The sequence below is a fragment of the Peromyscus maniculatus genome, chromosome 10 (assembly GCF_049852395.1).
Source record: "Peromyscus maniculatus bairdii isolate BWxNUB_F1_BW_parent chromosome 10, HU_Pman_BW_mat_3.1, whole genome shotgun sequence".
NCBI classification, from domain to species: domain Eukaryota; kingdom Metazoa; phylum Chordata; class Mammalia; order Rodentia; family Cricetidae; genus Peromyscus; species Peromyscus maniculatus.
Window position 1 is genome coordinate 61719824 of NC_134861.1, and position 21404 is coordinate 61741227.

Genomic DNA, 21404 nt, shown 5'->3' on the forward strand with positions numbered 1-21404 from the left:
TCATTGACCAACCAGACTAACCAAATCTGTTAGTTCTAGGTTCAAAGAGAGACCCTGCCTCAAAAACTAAGGTAGCACTCCACTCGGAAAGACCAAAAGACAAGAGATTGAATTTAATAATCACACATGCAAACACCCAAATGGATACATACATATGTAGCCCCTTCAACATACACAAGGTATTTTATTCACAGAGCAAAGTAAGAGCTCACAGAACTGTATTCCATTTCCATCACAGGAAGGAAAAGCTGAATCCATGGTAATTTGCAGAGGAAACCGCATTCATTCCCCCATGATGCCCAAATCCCAGGCTTTGGATGTTCCATCTTGGACTATAATTAAATTGCTGTTGCTTTGTTACACTTATTTGTTGTGTGTGTGTCCATCTGTGCCATGGCCAAAGGACAACTTGGGGAAGTCAGTTCTCTCCTTCTTCTATGTGGGTTCCATTTAGGTGTGGTGACAATGGCCTTTACCCATTCAGCCATTTTTCTAGTCCCATTTTGGTTTTCGAGAGAGAGGGTCTCACTACAGTCCCTAGTGCAGAACTTCATGAGTCGAGCAGACTTGTTTCAAATTTGCCTCAATCCTCCTGCCTCCACTTTTCAAGGGCTGGGAATATGATGGGGTTAGCTGTGATTAATTTTTTTATGGAAATTAGGTAAACAGCCAAGAACAAATGTATTTATCTCTCTGTTCCAAATCTACAGGACATCAAATATTGACCAAAAATGTTTCTTCAAAGGAAAATTACCTGCTTGATCCACAGAGCTTGTTTCTAGCTATCCTCGAATGTTTGCTGTTTTCATAAAGATATTGACAATGTAGCTACATCTGGGCATCCATTCCTCTGCTGGAGCTCTTCTCCCCCGGAGTCCACAGTGCTCCACAAATATTATTCACTTTACATGACGTCATCATCAGCATTGGTAGGACAACTTCATTCTACCTTACTAAATAAAACCATTAAGCTCCAAGTGTCTTTAAGTCTGAAAAGACACTAACACTTTCTTGAAGCTTAGCTCCGTTCAGAATTTATAAAAAAAGAAAAAAAAATTCAGTCGTGGTGGCATACGACATTAGTCCCAGCACCCAGATGGCAAAGTCGGGTGGATCTCTGAGTTCAAGGCCAGCCTGGTCTACAGGACAGCCAGGGTTACACAGAGAAATTGTGTCTTGAAAAATAAAACAAAAACAAAAAAGATAAGACATTTTGGTAAATGCAAAACGAAGCTGTTGGGCAGGAGGCAGAAAAGCTCAAGGCCAGATTGAGTTACACGGTGAATTAGAAGGATTTTGATGGAAGAAAGAAAAGGGAGGAATGGAGGGGGAGGAGGGAAAAACCAAGGTGGGGCTTAGGGCAGGGGTAGCGTGTGATGCTCTGGGCTTATCCTCAGCAACATAAAATAAATAAACATAAAACAGGCTGGAGAGGTGGCTCAGTAGTCAACAGCACATACTGTTCTTACACGGGTTTGATCTGCTCACAGATTCCTCTAATTCCAGCTCCAGGGAATCTGACGCCCTCTTCTGGCCCCCACAGGCACTTACACTCATGTGCACACACATAAAATTTAAAAAAACTCCAATCCCCTCCTCCCATTAAAAAACATTTTTAAAAGGTGGAGGACACTTCCGGGAGCCCGTGTTCAGCAGTGGCCCCAGTGAAGGCTCACCTGGAAGGCTCTCACTCTCGGCGCTACTGAAAGAGCAGGAGAATTCCTTGCTGGGAGTGGCTCCCGGGTACACTGTGGTATTGATATCTAGCAGCATGCCCAACCTCTACCAGCTCTAACTGAGGAGGAACCCTCAGTCCTCCTTGCCCTAAGAGCATGGCAACCAAACTGCCTCTAGACTTTGTCAAAGGTCCTCTGAAAGGCAAAACATCCCGTGGATAAGCAGTGACTGGCGTTACACCATTTCATACACCAGCAATGCCATGGTCTCACACAGGATTCAAGCATCAGGAACCATCTCTGAAAGACTTTTGTGAGATGTAGAACTAGCCAGCTAAGCCAGCAGTTCCCAAGCCTCTCTCCACCCTCTCCTCTCCTGACCTTCCCCTCGGAGACACACGAACAACGCGTGTTTGAACCAGGAGAACAAGAAGGCTTTGGTAGGAAAGTTTTAGCGCGGTGTGATTAGCAGGTGTAGCTGAGCAGACCTGGTCTGGCTCCCAGGATCAAGTTTTCCCAGACCTGACCCGGTTTAGAAGGCCTTACACGTGGCCTGAGTTCCAGCCAGCATTTACAGTGGGCAAGTTACTCAACACATCCGTGCTTCGTTCCAACGCCTGACACACACGGCATAAAGAGTTGTAAGCAACTCTTTAGGGGTCATTTTGTTAATCAAGTTAGGTAATACCTGGTATACGGTCGGTACTTAATAAATGGTAGACATTGCTATTTGTTCTTAACTTTCTTCACTATGCAGCCCAAGGTGGCGTCAAGCTTGTTTCTTTCTGCCTCAGATTCTTGATCAAGTTTTGGCATTAGAGTGATACCTGCATCATCGAGCCAGCCTGTCTCCTTAACCTCCACCAACCACGGTTCCACAGGTATGCAGATGCAGCCTCCTCACTTTCGCAGGTGGTTGCTGGCGGTGCGCACCAGCCCACCTCTCTGACCCCAAACTGTTAAGAACAGACTTGCAGTAACTCCGGTGAAAACCCCAGGCACTATCCATCCCTTTGGAAACTGACCCATCTTGGGCAAAAGGAAAACCCACACCACTTGACCCAATTAAGCAATAATAAACCCAATCGCTACACAGGCCGGTACTGGCATAGACAGAACGTGGCGTAACTACCCAGGGCTTCTGTAGCCCTGATTGCAAAACCACATCTATCCCTAACCTCTCTCCCACTCCCACCCAGCTCTCATGGCTGGGAACATTTTAAAATCTTTATCCCAATAGATTTGGAAACATAAGTAGGTTTTTTTTTTTTTTTCTCTCTCTCTCTCTCTTAGAATAACTGCTGTCTGGCATGGTAGTGTGTACCTGTGATCTGAGAACGAGGTAGGTGAATCAGGAGCTCAAAGTCAGTTTCAGCCATGTCGTGAGTTCAAGGCCAGCCTGGACTTTTAAGGACAACAACAAAACCTGCTTTTGTCAGAGCCACACGCCAGCCTTTCATAACTCAGCATGTTGGACTGGTCTCAGTTTTTACCCCAGCACATGCACGTGTGTGCACACCTTTAATAAAGTTAGTAAAGAAAAAGGCAACACCTGTGTTTGCATGTCCCAAATGTATCTCCTGTATGATATCAGTATTTACAGTGTAAATCTGCATGCCTTTGGTTATTTGTAACCAACAAGGGAACTCACTACTCCATCCCACAATATCTTCTTGTGTCTTTTGTAAAGTTAGATAGATGGTTTTTGCTTATGTAACTACTCATACTTAGCCTTCTCTGTTTTTGTTGTTGTTGTTGTTTGTTTTTTTCAAGACAGGGTTTCTCTGTGTAGTTTTGGTGTCTGTCCTGGATCTCACTCTGTAGACCAGGCTGGCCTCCAACTCACAGAGATCCGCCTGCCTCTGCCTCCCTGTTGTTGTTTTTTCCTGAGACAGGGCTTTCTCTGTTTTTTAGATGTTATTTAATACAATAAATTAAGTAAATATATACTAAACAATAAAAAATAATGCATATACTGAAATAATATTCAGTATTAACTACATATGGAAAATAGAATATTTGACATATAAGTAAACAGGTTATAATATTATAAATTATGTATTAAGTTTAATAGTTTCTGTTGCAGTGATAAAAAACACTGACAACAAGCAGTTCAGGGGAGAAAAGGATTTTTGATTTGCAATTCCTGGTGAGTCTACACTGAGGGGACATCAAGGCAGGAATCAGAAGCAGGTCACATCACACCTACAGGAAAGAGCAGCAAGAAACAAATGCATGCATCCTTGCTTTCTGTTCGCTAGTTCTCAGGATGCACTGTTCAGGGCTTCTGCGTAAGAATAGCATAGCTCATGATGGACTGGTTCTTTCCACAGCAGTTAGCGAACAAGAGAATTCCTCACAGACATGCCCACAGGTGAAACTGATGTAGAAAGTTCCTCAATAAGACCATATTTTTAGATAACCTGGCATCTAAAACTAATCAGCACCTTAAGTATATAATATAAATATTAAATGTCTAATAGATGCATATGATTATCTCATATATCCCAGGCTGGCCTAGAACTCATTCTGTAGCCAAGGACCACCTTGAACTTCTGGTCTTCCTGTTCCACCTCACTACAGGTGTGAGCCAACACTCGTACTTTACAAAGTGCTGGGATTTAACACTGAGCTTTGTGCTCCCTAAGTGAGCACACCAGCAAACGTGCTACCTGCCATCCTTTTGTGTTTTAAGATTTATTTTTATTACTTTTAATTGTGTGTGTGTGTGTGTACACAAGCACTGGATCTCCTGGAGCTGAACTTACAGACAGTTGTGAATGCCTGATGTTGGGTGCTGGAAACTAAACTTGGGTCCTCTAGAAGAGCACCAAGTACTCTGAACTGCTGCTGGCCGAGGCATCTCTCCAGCACTTCTTATCATTTTTTGTTCTTAGTTTTGAGACAAGGCTCCCTCAAACTCACAATCCTCCTGCCTCAGTCTCCCAAGTGCTGGTATTACAGATGTGACGCCCCAGGCCCAGCCGGAACATCCTTTTCTGACCATCCCAGCTACGAGTTCCCTGTCTATTTTCAGGGACTGGTTGATTCCTTCAGAACGCTTAGTCACCATCTCCACCATGAAAAACAGCCTTTTCCAAACAGACGATTTTCACGTACCGCTGCACAACCTGGTGACTACAGTCGGACGCACGGCTCCAAACGGCAAGTGTCGGATCCAGAGTAGACTGTAGTGGTGCATGCCAGTAATCCCAGAATTTGGGAAGCAGAAGCAAGAGGATCAGGAGTTCAAGGTTAGCCTGGGCTACATGGGGCCCAGACAAAGCTGAGGTTCTCTCTACCCAAGACTGTATCTAATTTAAACTAGTGTGGTACTTATTTTGCTCGTTGCAACCCATTACTACAGGTTCCCTTGACATGGTATTTTAGCTTTGTGTTTGTTTTGTAAGACAGTCTTTGCACAGTATTCTATTACAGAAAAATCTAATTTCACATTTATATGCTCTTTACTTCTATTATCCCATTCAATATACATGATAAGAAATAAAATAACTGGCAGAAAAAAAAAAACTGAAAATATAAGCTAGGTATGAAGATTGATGTCCACACTCCCAGCACTGAAGAGCTGAGGCAAGAGGATTGTCAGGTTGGGTGACATAGCGAAGCCCCATCTCAAAACAGTGACAGTGACAAAACTATAAATATTAGCTGGTGACCACAGGAATTAGCTACCAACCACAGGCCAGGCTTCGACCAGCCACCGGGGAAGCCCTTTCCAGTGCAAACAAGGAAGGGAGAACAAACGGGGCTGGACCCCCAAAAAGCAGAGACATGAACCGGGCATGGTGGTGCACGCCTTTAATCCCAGCACTCGGGAGGCAGAGGCAGGCGGATCTCTGTGAGCTCGAGGCCAGCCTGGGCTACACAGAGAAACCCTGTCTCAAAAAAAAAAAAAAAAAAGAGCAGAGAAAGTGACCAGAGTAATTGCATAAAGGGAGGAAGAGCAGAGCTAACAAACGGTTATGATGGTTATGACAGACCAGAAAGATGTTTGCCACTCATCAGTAAAAGGCTAGCCCAAGGTCTCATGCAGAAGTTCTCCGTCAATATTAAAGATACCAGCATTTCTGTTGCATGCCAGGTCAAGGCAAAACACCTACCTAAAGGGCTGCAGGGGGAGGGAGGTTAGCTGTGGTAGAGCACATGCCTGGCGAACACGGTTTTAACCTCCAGCACCATACAAAAAACAAAGCAAAACAAAAACTGTATAACGGAGAAAATCCATTAGCAGCAGTTGGCACTTGGCAACACCTCAGAGTCCAAAAGAGAGAATGAAGAACATTGTCAACAGTTGCTTTCAGAAGATCAGTCATTAAACTTAAACAATAGAAAAAAGTGATAATAAACAATATAGTAACAAGAGTTAGTTAAGTGCAATTAACTGTGGGACATGCCATTCACAAGAACGGAGGACTTCGAGATTTAAATGGAAATCCCAGGGAGACTGCCAAAGAGGCGGCTTTGATTTGGAAATGGGGAAGTGCTGACGGGATTGTGACATCCCAGCTCTGCCTAGGACGTTCTTTAGTCATCCGGCTCCTATCAAGGGCTGGTGGATATAGAAAATAAAGAAACCACAGAAAGTAAGGCAGCCCAAGAGAGGTCCAGGAGAAAAAACACGTTCATTGAGAAGATGTACCCATGGCTGTGTTTTGATTCTTAGGAACAAGGTATAATCCATTTGGGGTCACGCCTTGTGCTATATAAAAGCCTGACTGTTTTACTCATTCATTCGATGAGGACTTACGGATCACCTACTCTGTGGCAGAGGCCACCCCTAAGGTGCTTGGGATACATGAATAAATGAAGTAGGTATTCCAGTCAGGGAGGGAGAGAGACAGACAGACAGACAGACAGACAGACTATAAGCCACACAGTCATACAGCATGCTTAAAAAGTGATAAATAATCAGTGGTGGCACATGCCTTTAATCCCAGCACTCGGGAGGCAGAGGCAGGCGGATCTCTATGAGTTCGAGACCAGCCTGGGCTACAGAGTGAGTTCCAGGAAAGGCGGAAAGCTACACAGAGAAATCCTGTCTCGAAACGAGAGAAAAAAAAAGTGATAAACTGATGCTGGAGAGATGGCTCTATGGTTAAGAATGCACACTGCTCTTGCGAAAGGCCCAAGTTTGGTCCCCAGCACCCACGTCAGGCAGCTCACCACTGCTTCTGCTCTTGGGGATGCAATACCTCCAGACCCTAAAGGCACTTGCATTCATGTGCACAGTCATCCGCACAGATACCTAGACATCCATACATAATTAAAACCAACATTTTTAAGTGGAATCAGGGGGAGGACAGGGGGAAGAGGAGAGAGGAGAGAACCAGCATGAAAGACAAAACTGCTATTTTAAACAGGGGGGTGTGTGGCCAGGTAAGGTCATACGCACCTACGGCACCAGCAACTTAGGACACTCGGGCAGAGGAATTGCCGGAAGCCGGGAATTTGGGGCAAGCCTAAGCAACACGACCTGTAGCTCTGTGGTCGAGCTTGCCTAGCATGCATGCAGAAAGCCCTGAGCTCGATCCCTAAAAACCATATAAAAATGGACTTGGTGGCACATACTTGTAGTCCCAGCACTCAGTAGGCTGAGGTGTGATTGATGGACCAAGGTGTAAACAGAGAAGGGAGAGGGCCATGGAGGAGGCAGGGGAGGAGCTCACTGATTAGATTCCAAGTGGAAAGAGTGTGGGATGCGTGACGACATGGGTCCCGCCACTTTATGTCAGGGCCCAGGCGTTAGGAAGGTTCCAACTGGCTCATTTCCTACAGGCTCATTAACACCAGCTGAGCCGGGGGTTTCTGTTACTCATGGAAAATCTCCGTATACCTCCAGGTAGATTCTGGAACCCACACTAAGAGGTAAAAAGCAAAGAAGGTCCCTGGGCAGAACTACTGCTTCCAGGAGGTGGGCAGAGCTGGTTCCCGCTGGTTTCTCTTTGCTCTGCCCACATCACTGGCGATGATCTCCTTCCTCATCTCTCCTCTGCTGACAGTCACACCTCTAGCCACTGGAAAAGCCACACTAGCACCAAGGCTCCCGGGCTGGGACAGTCACCGGATAGTGACCTTCCTCTTTGGGATTTTTCCTTTTGTCAACTTAACTTGGAGAAAATCTACCTTTCTCCTAATAATTATCTAAGAAGCATTTCCTAATGATGGGGAAACATCTCTGTCTCCTTTTCTTAACTGGGCATTAACAAGTATGGCTGAAGAGTGTGTGTGTGTTGGCGGGCGGTACTGAATGTGTGGAGGGTTGGTTGCCAGGCACCGAGCACTGACAAAACAAAAAAAAACTCAGCAAGTTCAACATTTTAAAGAATGCTACTTCAGAGTAGGGTGACGGGCACCTGAGCTCCATGGCAGTCCCCACCACACCCCATCATACCATGGTTTCAGAGGTGTAGCTGCTACAAGACGACCTTGGTTCTGGCTCCTCCCTGCCTCCGTCCACTACGGCATCACCCCAGCTCATCTTTGACAAATTTTGGTAAATTGCTTTTGGAAGAAAATAGAGGATGACACACACACACACACTTACTCAGCATCCTCTTACTTATATACATCCTTACTGAATAAGTATATATATTTACATATAACACATATCTGAAATGCAAAAATGTTATTTTAAATGATAATATATTTGGAGACAGAACCTGCTTTCTGTATCAGGCTACTCACAGTACCTGAGGGATGTGAATATTACTCAGATGTAAATTTATGTTCCAGGGAAAATAGCATATATAAAAGTAAATGGTGGTCTATGCCTTAACCCCAGAACTTGGAGGGAAAAAAGCAGGCAGGTATCTGTGAGTTCAAGACCAACCTGATCTATATAGTGAGTTTCAGGCCAGCCAAGGCTATATAGTGACACATTGTCTCAAAAAAAAAAAAAAAGCAAAAAACATAAACTGTGATGTGACATGCCAAATCCCATATAATGATTATGGCTAGTTAAATACTAGGCAATAAGGCTCAATACAAACTGTACAAGTTTGAAGTATTACAGTTTCATACACACAACTTCTAATTCATATTCGCCATGGAGTTTATTTTCACTAGTACACTAACAGATAACCAGTGCCATTTCTCTGCCCCTTGGTGATTTCTAAGCAATGTTGTCTTCATACGTAGCACAACTACAATCCTAAAAAATAAAGGGGAAAATGTGTTGTGTGACAATTTCCTCTGAGTTTGAAACATGAAGCTACTTAAACAACTCAAAATAGCTTCAGGAAGTCCCTGAAACTGACCAGATTCACCGGGCCCCTCCCTGCCAGAATAAGCAATAAAGGCTGAGAGTCCCCCTCAGGCTGAAGGGAGCGGAGTTGCAAAGACTGCTGAGCTGCCTACAGGCTGGGCGGTGTCCTCCGGGTTCCCAGCTTTGTGAGTTGTCACCCACGCAGGGGCGGGCTTTGGTGATGGTCTTTGAGTCGTTTATGCTCCTGTAAGTGACCCCAAAGAAATTCACTGGTTTACCAAGTTGGACTTTGGTGGTTTCTGTACTTTGGTCTGTTGTGGGTTCCTGATGTGGGATGTATTTCTGTACGCTGTGAATATGTGTTGCTCTGATTGGTTGATAAATAAAGCTGCATCGGCCTATGGCGAGGCAGCTTAGAGGCAGGCAGAAATCCAAACAGATAGACAGGAAGAGAAAGGAGAGAGAGAGATGCCAGCCTGCCGCCCAGGGAACAACATGCCAGCACAGGTAAGCCATGGAATACGTGGCAAAACATAGATTAATAGAAATGGTTTAATTTAAGATATAAGAGCTAGCTAGCAAGAGATCTGCCATAGGCCATACAATTGGTAATTACCATGAGCCTCCGAGTAATTATTTTCTAAGTGGCTGTGGGACCACAGGCCAGGTGAAACAGGAGAAACCTTCCGACTACAGGCTCCCCATGTAGGGTGTGTAGACATGTGTGTTGCATCTCCCCAGGAAATTCAGTCACGCAACAACAGGGTGTGCATACATGGCAATGGTTTCTCAGTGAGTGCTGCCTGTGATATCAGGAAGAGAATCATGGACCCAACCAGAAGAGACCACAGAAGAAAGGTCTTTCTCAGAACAGGGCAGTGAGATGAAAATCCAAAAGCTGTGTGCTACAGGCCTATGCTCTCAGCTCCTCACGAGGCTGAAGCAAGTGGATCTTCAGCTCAAGGCCTAATGGCCGTTTGTCATCTAGATAACCCCAAGGTAAATCAACAAGCAAGGACTTCTTCCCTGGGCAAGTCGAAAGCAGTAGGATTATTTATGTAGAGAAATATCTTGCAAATCTTGGCTAGTAAGACATAAAACAAAGAGACGACATTAGGCCTGGCATCCTCTGTCAATACAGTGGCAGGGCCCCATTGAGTTTCCTGTATCACCAAATCCTTCTAGCTGTGGTTACACAAAGACAACTTTGTCTTGAGGAGATGGGCCTACTCTTGGCAAGGGCTTGCTGTCCGGAGAACCATGTCATTATTTTGGAAAATAAAGAACAACAAAAAGAAATATTATTTTAGCAGGAATCCAGCTGACCTGAGGGAAGTGATATTTATTAAAAAAAAAAAAAAAAAAAAAAAAAAAAAAAACACAAAACTTGCCTGCTGTAGTGGCACACACCTGTAACCCCGGCCCTCGACAGGTGGATCCCTGCTTCTTCCAGTCCAGTCTGACATCCATAGCAAGTTCAGGCTGGCCAAGGTTGCAAGCCTCTCTCTCAAAACTCTTAAAATTCCATTTCATAACTTAAGGTTGTTGGGGTTTTTTTTTGGGGGGGGGGGCGTGCAGTATTTTGTTGGAGACAGGGTCTTGCTATATCGCCCTGGCTGGCCCCAGACTAACTATATAAAGCAGATTGGCTTCCGATTTATGGCAACCCCTTGCGCCTCTGCACCCTGAATGCTGAGATTTACAGCCCTGCACAATCATGCCGGGCAGTATTTTTTCTTTTGACCTGTGGAAGGCTTTTTTAAATGACTGAGCCAGAGGGTGAGGAAATGGCTCAGTTGGTGCAGAGCAACCATGAAGGCCTGAGTGTGGGTCCCTGGTGTCCACATAAAAACCCAGGGATCGCCGGGCGGTGGTGGCGCACGCCTTGAATCCCAGCACTCGGGAGACAGAGCCAGGCGGATCTCTGTGAGTTTGAGGCCAGCCTGGGCTACAAAGTGAGTTCCAGGACAGGCACCAAAACTACACAGAGAAACCCTGTCTCAAACAAACAAACAAACAAACAAACAAGGCAGAGACAGCAGCACACACACTGGAGCCAGGGACACAGGAAGGACCCTGGAGCTGGCTGGTCGACTAGTCTAGCTGAATCAGCAAGCTCCAGGTTCAGTGAGAGACCCTGGCTCAAAACATAAGGTGGAGACGTGTTGGAATAAAACATCTGACATCAAACTCAGACCTCCATATGTGTGTGCACGCGCACACATACACACACACACACATTCACATACAGAAACACACACACACACACACACACACACACACACACACACACACAGAGGGGTTCCCTGTGCATAGCCCAGGCTGTCCTGGAACTCGATTTGTAGACCAGGTTGGCCTTGAACTCAAGAGATCCGTCTGCCCTCCTAGTGCTGGGGTGAAAGGCCTGGGCCACCACCTCTGGGCTGTGCTTTTGCCCCTTCTCACCTACCTGCATACTCATCTTGTACTGTTTGATACACATAAATCACCTACATTTAAACACACCCACAAGTCATTTTTATACAATCTAAGCTCCTATCATGAGCAAACATGGTGGGTGGACTTGTGCCTTTTGCCAACAGTTCTTTAATTGTATCTTGAACTCATCCAAAGTAGTGTCTACGGCAGCCTGCTAGGGACATTCACACTGTAAGAGAGGGGGCCGGGAAGCCAGGTATAGTAGCACATAATATATAATATATAATAGCTGTAATTCCAATACTCCAAGGCTGCCACAGGAGCTCGGCAGTGATCTTAAGGCCAGTCCCGGCTACGGAGTGAGGCTGTCTCAGCAATCAAAACAAAGGAAGAAAAAAAGAAACCCACAAAACCAGACAAGGACAAGGAGAGGAACAGACCCAGACAGACAGAGAGGCAGAAAGGAGAGAGGCTGGTCCCGATTGTCCACAGTGGTCCGTTTGCCTGTAGCAGTTGATGGCACTGGTATCTCCAGGTGAGCTCCTGGTAAACACCACAGGACTGGCACACTCGGAAATCACCTGTTTCTCGGCCACCTACTTCTCCAGAGACTTTCCTTTTCTACTCTCAGTGGAAAATTCCACCCCTCCATTGTTCTTTTTTTTTTTTTTTTTTTTTTTAGACTATAAGATCTGCAGGTTTATAACTTCAGCTTTTCAAGGGGCTAAGGCAGAGCTGTAAGTTCAAGGCCAGCTGGGGAAATTCACCAGGGATCCCTTTTCAAATAAAATAAGAACAAGCTGAGGATAGACCTCCGAGGCAGAGTGTTTGCCTGGTATGTGCAGGGCCCTGGGTTTAACATCGTGCACTGATCCTGTACATAGATGATCACAGACACAGGAGAAGCAACTCTCAGAGAAACAGAACCAATGAGAAATCAAACTCAGATCAATTCTGGGCTGCTTTACTGACATGGAGATTCAGGGCCACACAGAAGGTGGCAGGGTACCATTTCCACTCGAATCTCTCAATTGGGGGTGCTTCCAACAATCTGGGTCAACAGCTTAACAATCAAGCACATTTCTACACCAAATTCTGTGGTGCCCCCACCCTCCCAGGCCTCGTATCTTGGAACCCGTGTATACATTACTGCTATGGGAAATCCTTAACTAGTTGTTCTCTGAAGCAATTAGTCTCGGCAAGTGGTTGCCTTGACTGACACACACCTTGTATGATAATCAACCAGGAAATCCACATCATCATAAGACACAGAGACTGCTCCCAAGAGGAAACGTCTCTCTCTTAATCAGGCCAGAAATCCAAGGGCTTCAATATAACCTTTACCTTGGAATCCTTCTGACAAGCCCTTCCAGCTGCGTGTTTAATGTCTCCATTGTAGATTCATAAAAGTCTGCTGTGTGCATTCTACACGCATGAAAATATATATGTATGTATGTATTTTCAAAGTCTTACGAATCACCTTCAGAGTAAGTTTTTTCTTCCCTTACGATTATTATATCCTACCATAGAAACATAAGTCTAGGTCCAATTTTAAGGAAAGTTCCTTCACCAACATCCAAAGATTAACCCTTGGATGATCCAGGAAGGCCAGAAGAAGTCTTGAGTAGAGCTGTCTCAAACAAGCAGATGTTTTTCTATGCCAGTCAAAGCTCAATGACTCGGAACGTGATTTACTTTTGATCTTGAACTCAAGAGTATAATTCTGGGGAACTGGGCTAGCCTGGACTAAGGAAGAAGACTGACAAAAAATTTGAGGCCGACCTCAGCTGCATGGTGTGAACTTATTTCAAAAGAAACGAAACACAAAAAGGACAGTTTAAAGGCTGCAGGGAGAGGTGGGTCAATGCCAGGGTGACGTCTCTACGGCCTACGCCTACAAGGCCCTGGGTGGGATCCCCAGCACCTGGGGGTGCGGAGCACAGAATCTGGAAAGCAAATCCAGTCATATGTGAGAAAAATTTCATATGCACTAACCTTTTTAAAATTCATTACTTAAACCGGGCAGTGGTGGCACACGCCTTTAATCCCAGCACTCAGGAGGCAGAGGCAGGCGGATCTCTGTGAGGCCAGCCTGGTCTACAAAGTGAGTTCCAGGACAGGCATGAAAAATACATGGAAAAACCCTGTCTCAAAAAAAAAAAAACAAAAAAAAAAAAACAAAAAAACAACAACAACAACAAATGCATTACTTAAAACAGACTGTACTAGTAAACGAACGAGTTTAATCACCATGTTCTTGTCTATGAGGAAACTGAAAGTAATCTTTTCATTTGTTTTGTTTTGTGTTTTGGGACTACCATGTAGCCCAGACTAAAACTCTCAGTCCTAAGTACTCAGTAGGTGAAAAGACTAAGTCCTAAGTACTCAATAAGTGTAAAGACTAAGTCCTAAGTACTCAGTAAGTGTAGAGAACAAGAACCCAACAACATTGTTTCCTTCATTTTTTTTTTTAATCATCCATACCACCAACTGCTTTAGCAACAAAGCAGAACTCTGTCTCCTAAATAAAGAGAAAAATTGATAAATACATAGCATAGTTTTAAAAACTAAATAGCCCAGCATGGTTGTACATGCCTGTGATCCTAGCACTTGGGTGGTTGAGGCAGGAGAACCAGGTGTTGCAAGCCAGCGTAGGCTAGACTGTGGGACCCTGTCTCAAAAAGTCACTCTGCTGACTGTTAAAACTCCAGAGGGCTGGTGAGACGGCAGGAGAGGACACTCGCTGTGCCGTCCTGCCAACGTGGGTTCCATTTTCAGAACCCACAAAAAGGGGAAAGAGAGAATTAACCCCACAAAGTTGTCATTGGACCCCTACACATACACGTGCACGCGTGCAGAGTGTGCGCATGTACACACACCTGTCTGTGTGCACACACAGAGGGAGAAATAATCAAGAACACTGCTGAGCGCTCTCTGGAGAGATGGCTAAGGGGTCAGGAGCTTCTCAGGACCCCAAGTTCAGTTCCCGGCACCCACATCAAGTTGGTCACAACTGCCTGTAACTTCAGCCCAAGAGACTCTTACTCCTTCTTCTGTATCCTCGGGTACCTGCACTCTTGTGCATACAAGTACGTCCACTACCAAACAAAACACTGCAGACGCTGAGAAGGAGTCTCAGTGGCCAAGAGCTCGCTCTTGCGGCTCTTCAGAACTTCCAAAGAGTTTAGATCCCAGCACCCACAGTATGCAGCTCACAAGTGGCTCCTTCTGGCCTCCTCCCACACACAGGCAGTGTGCACAAGAGCGCACGTGCACACACATAAAAATAATGTGAGTCTTGGGGCTGGAGAGATGCTTAAGAGCACTGGCTGCTCTTCCAGAGGACCTGGGTTCAACTCCTAGCACCCACTTGGGGGCTCACAGCTGTCTGTAATTCCAGCTCCAGGGGACCCAACTCCCTGCTTCTGGCCTTCAAAGGCACCAGACACCCATGTGGTGCACAGACACTCAGGCAAAAACTCATACACATAAAATAATAATAATAATTTTTATGTTAAAAAAGGCCTTTAAAAAACTATAGTGATTGTCATGAAATCATGCTGCTGAGTTCTGAATCCTATATATTTCTGAAAAGGCAATAATGGACAGAGAGATAATTCCATTTATATTAAGAATTTGAATTAAAAAGAAAAGCAAAAAACACTTGCTGGCACAAGTGTACACATTTATAACTCTACCTATTCCAGAGCCTAAGGCAAGAAGTTCACAAGTCCCAGGCCAGCCTGGACGCTGCAATCTAATCCGCAACCCTAATCTCAATAATTATATAAAGAAATTAAGACAGCCGGGAATGCAGCTCAGTGGTAAGCACGCTTGCCTAGCTCACCAGACACCCTGAGACCCCTCCCCTGTGGTAGGACGCTCACACTGCAAACACTATTTGAAATGAGTGCGGTCTCTCTCTCTCCATCCCCCACCCCCATCAGGTGAAGGTCGGCCAGAGGCTTAGCTTTGCCAGCTTGTCTTCATTTGATGAAGTTAGTTACGAAGCTGGCAAGAGTGAAAATATTGATTCTCCATTCTCCCAGGAGGCAGCACCCTGCAAAGTCAGAGGCCTCAGTGTCTACAGCAGAACCCGGAGGGGTGGGGGAGGTCAAGGTGAGCAGGAAAACCACAAAAACCCAAATTCTCTCTCCTCTCTTCCATCAGTTTCTCTCTGACAGTGGTGTTTCGGTAGCAGCACCCCCAAAGCCATCACATATGGTTCTGAGCGACTACTGTATAAATAAATGAATGGCACCCCGAACCCCACAAAATGCTACCTTCTCCTCTTGGCTTAGGGGCTTTGGTCCAGCTAGAGCAGTGGTTCTCAACATGTGGGTCATGACCCCTTTGGAGATCTAATAATCCTTTCACAGGGGCCCCATATCAGATATAAACATTACAATTTAACAATAGCAAAATTACAGTTATGTGGTAGCAGTGAAATAATTTTACGGTAGTCGTGACATCTGCAATTCTCAGACACTTTTGATCTAGATAATGACCACCTTTGGTGATCAAAACTCCCACTCTCCAATTTGTGGGCCCCACCGTTTGCTCTCCTTAGCCTGACTCCAGAGGAAGACTCTTATTTATTATTTGTTCAGTCTTTTTTGTTTGGACAGAGTCTCACTGTGCTGTCCTAGCTGGCCTGGAACTTGCTTTGTAGACCAGGCTCGCCTTGAACTCAGACAGATCCTCCTGCCTCTGCCTTTCCAATGCTGGGGTTGGAGGCCTGAGGCACCAGGCCTCCTTTCCAGCTGCCCTACACCCTCCAAAGCCCTGCCTCAGCCTCCTTAGTGCTAGAATAAAGGGCAGAGCCACCAGGCCTGGCCTAAGAATACACTTTTATTTAATCTGTTTAATTCGGCTTATTAATTGATTGGTAGATTCTGTGAGGTAGGGTGCCACCACGTGAGAGGTCATCTGAGGACAACTTGGGTGAGTTTTTCTCCTTACCCCACTATGTGGGTAGATTAGAACTCGGGGCCTCAGACCTCACCCGCCTGAAGAATACAGTTTTCATTTGTAATCCTTCTGAGGAAAACTCCTAAATGAGTCACTAGCGTGCTAACTGGAGAGGAAAGAAATTTGACTTTCAGTTCAAATAAGTAATGGAAAAAACAAAAACAAATCAATAATGTGAGTGCCTAGAAGACGGTATCTTTTTATCACTTTGATAAGACTTAATAAGGGAGCCACATCCCTAAGTGCCTTAGGGCAGTGCTACAATGCCAGTTAACTTTTACCCAATTAGAGAGTCATTTATCTGAGAAATTCCACTTCCATTCATTTTTACGGATTTCTGAAACACCCAGACTGAATTTTCCGCTGGAAACAAGAGTAAAGCTTCCGAGTGTGGCCTTCAGAGGTAAATGTCTACAGGAAGAACCCCCTCTGCTCTGGTTAACACTTAAATCAGGCGCCCCAGTCACCTAAAATCCCGAAGTCTCAGGCTATTAATCCGCCGCCTAGTCACCTGCGCCTCAAAGAGGCCGGTCATGTTTTTTTCAAGGAGGGGAAAAAAAAAATCTTTTTTTTCTATGGAAAAAGACTCATCTCTACAGGAAACATGATGCGGCTGACTGTGTGATTATCTGCTTTTCCAAAAGCTGACGTTTTAAAAATCTTTTTATAAACCCTTTAACTTCCCACTAAAGAAGGAAGGCGGTCCAATGAGAAATACGTACTAAAGAGGAAAGAAAAAGAAAGAGACAAACATTTTTGCAAAACTCAGGACCCTCTGGAAGATTTTGGGGACAGTAGTCAGGACTGCCAAAAGTCCACCTTACCTTCGGTAAGTACTTGGCGTCGCCCACTTCAGAAATTAACACCATCCACAGCCCGGTAGCAATCTACAAGACTACACCTACAACATCTTCTCTGGCCGCCCTCTTTTAAGCAGAAAACCAAATTTAAGGAGTCTCCAAGCTACTTCCCTCCGCGTAGCTTGGGAAGCAACAGATCGCTCGCTCTAGGCTTTAACTCTCTCGGGCTCTGGGAATGCCAGTTTGTCACAATTTCTTAACCTGGGCGACCTGCGGAGAGAAACTCCCCAACCCAGAGCCTGGCTTCTCGGGGTCCGGGCGCTCGGCGACTGGCGGGGCTGGGTTGCGCGAGCCGGCTGCGGGGCGGCTGTAGCCCGGGCGGAGCAGCGCGGGGTCGGATCCCGCAGAGCGCGGCGGAGTCCGGCAGCAATCCGTGCCTCGGCAATCCCGGCTCTTCCCGGTTCCCTCCCTCCGCCTCCAGCCCTCCCCCAGCCGAGGCCATTCGCCTCACAGTAGCAAGGTTGTCTCGTATACTCCCTTCCCTTAAACTCACCAAACCAGATTTTTACTCCCAACACCGGCAACTTCCCGTAAATCTGTACTGAAATTTTATACTGCTCGCTGAGCCTCCGCTGGCCGAAGGCCAGTGAAACATTCCTGTTGTTTTAGGAGCGCGGATACCTTAGCTGAAGGTTTTTTTAAAAAAAGAAAAAAGAAAAAAGAAAAAAAACATATCGAGCTGGCCCCGATGGAAGGATTTAGGAACTTTGGCCGCTCACAAAGTCACATCCATTTCAGACATCCAGAAGGGACCCCAGAAGTGGCACCTGCCCCACCTGGGGACATCTGGGAGCGTAGCTTCCGGCCGCCTGGGGCTGTAACAGAGTAAGCCACCCCGAGCCTGCACCGAGGACTAAGGACCCTGCGCCCGAATCCCAGGCGAGCAGTGCCACCCCACCCCACGGCCGGCCTTGCGGGGCAGGAAGGCGCAGAGCAGGTAGGGCGGCAGCGAGCCCCGCCGCGGGCCTGCAGGAAGCCAGGAGCTCCCGGGCTCTCCTTACCTGGGGCCGAGCATGGCTCGGAGAGCACAAGCAGGCACGTCACGGGACCCAAGCCCTGACCTTTGCCGGGGCCTTCACAGCAGGGCCTGGGGCCTGGGCGCCGCTCGTTCAAAGTGGCTCATTCTTAATGCGCTCTGACCTAGTGTTACAGCTGGTTTCTAGAAAGGGAACAAAAACAGTGCATGGAGAAACCGCAGCCAAGCCCTCTCTTAACCTTGCCTCTGATCCCTGGGACGCTGGCTCCAGATCCGACCCCATCTCCCACTCCCGGGAAACCCACCCCACGGCCGCGGTCCCCGCCCCACCCCAAGGGTTACCTGTTTATACAAGAATTAAGGAGCCTCCCGCATTTCAATGGAGCGCTAAGCCTGTTTGGAGGCGCGGAATCGGCCAACAGGAATCGAATTCTGTGACTAAACAAACTAGAAGAGGAAGCGGGCACCACCAGGAACCTAAAGTTGTGATTTCGGGTTGCAATGTCATGTAACTGAGAGAGAGAGAGAAGAAAAAAAAATACTGTTTCGCAGTGGGCTACTTTAATTAAAGGAATGCTCCAAAACCATTTTTTCCCCTCGAGTTAAATGGATTAACACGAAGTTTAGAAGAGTAACTGGTGTACAGTATTAGCCGCCATTGTTAGTGATATTATTGTTGTGTGTTATGGCTTTTTTTTTTTTCAGTTCAGACGGTGTAGTGAGATTGGGAGAAGGCTCCAACCCAACGCTGCCCCTCATTATCTGTGAGGGTATGAGCAAGTTACTTAGCCGCCAACCCTGAATTTCTGGAAGATTCTAAGGATGGGGGTTTTGCATTCATTGTGGACAGCCTCCAGTAGAAGGTCAAATCAAGTCGCCTTATAAAAGGGGTGTACAACTAAATTTCCCCTGCATTCCGTGAAGGGCTCCAGCGGACTCTGGGATCAAATGTCTGTGTCACAGTGCATAATTCTGATTTGGATTTAGGCGCTTGACCTGCGGAGTCATCCTGCAGCAAGTCACTCTGTTGGTTAAAAGTCACTGATCAAAAACAAGGAACCACACAATTTGAAAATCTGTGCAACACAGAACATGGTCTGAACACTCGTAAATATCATCCATACTAAGTCACACTGGAGGCTAACCGGGAATCGATGTCTCCTTCCTTCATCTTCCTTTTTTTTTTTTTTTTTTTTTTTTTTTTTTTGGTTTGTCAAGACAGGGTTTCTCTGTGTAGCTTTGCGCCTTTTCCTGGGACTCACTTGGTAACCCAGGCTGGCCTCGAACTCACAGAGATCCGCCTGCCTCTGCCTCCTGAGGGCTGGGATTAAAGGCGTACGCCACCACCGCCCGGCTTCATCTTCCTTTTAACATGCAGAACCCCAATCTCCTATGTTGAGGCCGTTGTTATTCAGAGGTACCTTCACCCATTTGACCTAATCTGATCCTCAGGTCTGTCCCAATTCTGGAGGTGAAGACACAGTCCATACAAAGGTTAGGTCATCAGTCCAACTTTTCCCTGAGCGCTGGCCCTTCCAGCCTAATCAAAAAGCAACATCTCAACCACCATTAGTAAAAGTAATTCCCGAAGCCAGCCAGGAATTCTGAAGTTCCTTTTGATCTTTTATCTTTTTAGGCAGCAAAACTCAAGCCAGACCAGTTTAACCATGTTCTGGATCCTAAATCGAGTCTTTGTCAATAGGTGCGCGTGAGTACCGGGAATCACTGAAGTAGAAACCCCCAGTTCCTGCACTGTTGCTAAGGGTTGATACAGCCAGGCAGGAACCACGACACAGCTGTGACAGCTTGGAAACCCAGCTCTGCGCTCGCCTGAATGGTCTTACCTTTCCATCTAGACCTCAGCCTGAAGAGACTCCTCAGTGTCAGGGACTTTCTGAGCTGGAGGAGTCACAGATCTCTACTTCAGATAGGTCTAAGCCCTGAAGAGCAAAGACCGCCGATAATAGACCAGATGAATGATTCTCAATCTCTGGGTTGAGACCCCTTTGGGGGAGTCACATATTAGACATCCTGCACATCAGATACTTACATTACAATTCATAACAGTAGCAAACTTACAGTTATGAAGTAGTGACAACAAAATAATTGTATGTTTGGGGGTCACCACAGCATGAAGAACTGTATTAAAGGATCACAGCATTAGGAAGATTGAGACCCACCGGGATGAAGTCCAGCAAGTTGTCTTTAAGGTCAGCAATATACACAGCAAGATCCTGTGTCAACAAGAAAGGAAGAGAGAGGAAAGGGGAGAAAATGGGAGATGTCATAACCGGTGGTTGAGTACTTGCCTAGAATGAATACTAATGTGTGGCAGCCGGTGACCTGGGCACCTGGGCACTGAGCCCCTGGGAAGGTCCAGGTTCCCAGAAGCAAGTCTTCTGAAGGGCGTCTCAGTCTGTCGCTTGCTCTCAACGGCTCAGCTGCAGCCTCCACTCCCATGCCGGCTTTTCTGTTCTACCCACTAGGAGAGTCCACTGGGTGTGCTACAGTGTTGTTTGTCTGTGTCACAGAGTGTTGCCCTGTCGTCCAGGCTGTCCTGGGACCTGCTGTCATCCTCCTGCTTCGGTTCCCAAGTGCTGGGATGGCAGGCATGCACTTCCAAGTGGGCACAGTTCTTTTGTGAGTTGTTTTTTTTTGGGGGGGGGGGGGAGGGAGGACAGTGAGGAGGGGGGTTGGGGCAAGTTTTCATGTAGCCCAGGCTGGCCAAGCAAAACATATAAAATTCTTTATCCCACTCCTCTCCCTAGGAATATGGCAAAGACAATACGGATCCCCCCCACCCCCACCCCGAGACAGGGTTTCTCTGTGTAACAGCCCTGGCTGTCCTGGAACTCGCTTTGTAGACCAGACTGGCCTCAGACTCAAAGATCCACCCGCCTCTGCCTCCCAAGTGCTGAGATTAAAGGCATGCACCACCACCACTGCCTAGCCAGATTTTTTATTTTATGGTTTTTTTTTTTTGTTGTTGTTGGGGTTTTTTTTTTTTTTTTGTTTATTTGTTTGTTTTGTTTTTCAAGACAGGGTTTCTCTGTGTAGTTTTTTGGTACCTGTCCTGAATCTCACTCTGTAGACCAGGCTGGCCTCGAACTCACAGAGATCCTCCTGGCTCTGCCTCCAGAGTGCTGGGATTAAAAGCGTGCACCACCCCGATTTTTTTTTCTATTATCAGCTTGATACAGTATAAATTCTTATCCTAATAGTGAAATGTTTGATTGAGGCTTGCCAAGTAATTGAGTAAAACCAAAACTTATTATAAG

The 21404-nt window shown here is 46.2% G+C and overlaps 1 protein-coding gene across 10 annotated transcripts in view; it reads right to left on the reverse strand.

Annotated features, from left to right (window-relative positions):
• The window catches only part of Rbm47 (RNA binding motif protein 47), a 135213-nt gene extending 116618 nt beyond the window's left edge, over positions 1–18595 (reverse strand). For 4 of the 10 annotated variants that reach the window (XM_076546376.1, XM_076546375.1, XM_006974619.4 and 1 more), the window contains exon 1: positions 17115–17254. The gene's annotated coding sequence lies outside the window, so the exon portion shown is untranslated. Of the gene's footprint in view, positions 1–17114; positions 17255–17643; positions 17777–18151; positions 18425–18468 lie in introns of those variants that run through there. The other 6 variants (XM_006974618.4, XM_076546370.1, XM_015993456.3 and 3 more) reach the window with 4 other exon arrangements.
• Between the last annotated feature and the right edge of the window lie 2809 nt (positions 18596–21404).